Source organism: Myotis davidii, unplaced genomic scaffold (assembly GCF_000327345.1).
Source record: "Myotis davidii unplaced genomic scaffold, ASM32734v1 scaffold330, whole genome shotgun sequence".
In the NCBI taxonomy this organism is placed as follows: Eukaryota; Metazoa; Chordata; class Mammalia; order Chiroptera; family Vespertilionidae; genus Myotis; species Myotis davidii.
Window position 1 is genome coordinate 66,184 of NW_006283770.1, and position 588 is coordinate 66,771.

Genomic DNA, 588 nt, shown 5'->3' on the forward strand with positions numbered 1-588 from the left:
AAGACAAAGGCAAAATCATAAAGCTAATACTTTGCTGTCTTCAACAAACTGTAGTTAGGAAAGTTTCTCCTATCATGTAAAATCACAAATGTATTTCTGATCCCATCTACAGCTTTACTTAGATATGCTTATCAATACCATATATTTCTATAATTTGTTAATTTGGGGTTAGGGTTTTGCACCAATATAAAAGTGTATCATAGAGAGAAAAATCTATTTGTTGCAATTACGTGAATCTGGCTTTTTAAAAAAAAAAGCAACAAAAATATAAATCCCCATGCATATGAATGAGGAGTAAGGTCCTTTACAAAGAAACAGTAGTTTCATGCTCTTCCCATCGCGAATGCTTTTGGTTTCTGATTCCCAATTCAAAGTACCGTATTTGCCGGCGTATAAGACGATTTTTTGGCCCTGAAAAATATGCCTCCAAGTGGGGGGTCGTCTTATACGCCAGGTACACTTCAGATAGACTGCCCATAGTGCTTGCCCCGTGCCATAGTGGCCTCCCGATGCCCGCCCACTTCATTCCACATACCGTTCAGGCATCAGCAGTGCTGCTGGGTGTATGCTCGGCTGTTATGCGATTTT

The 588-nt window shown here is 39.6% G+C and overlaps 1 protein-coding gene across 1 annotated transcript in view; it reads right to left on the reverse strand.

The window, feature by feature from the left end:
* The window catches only part of EIF3M (eukaryotic translation initiation factor 3 subunit M), a 16,900-nt gene that overhangs the window by 5,854 nt on the left and 10,458 nt on the right, over positions 1 to 588 (reverse strand). The gene's annotated exons all lie outside the window — the stretch shown is intronic.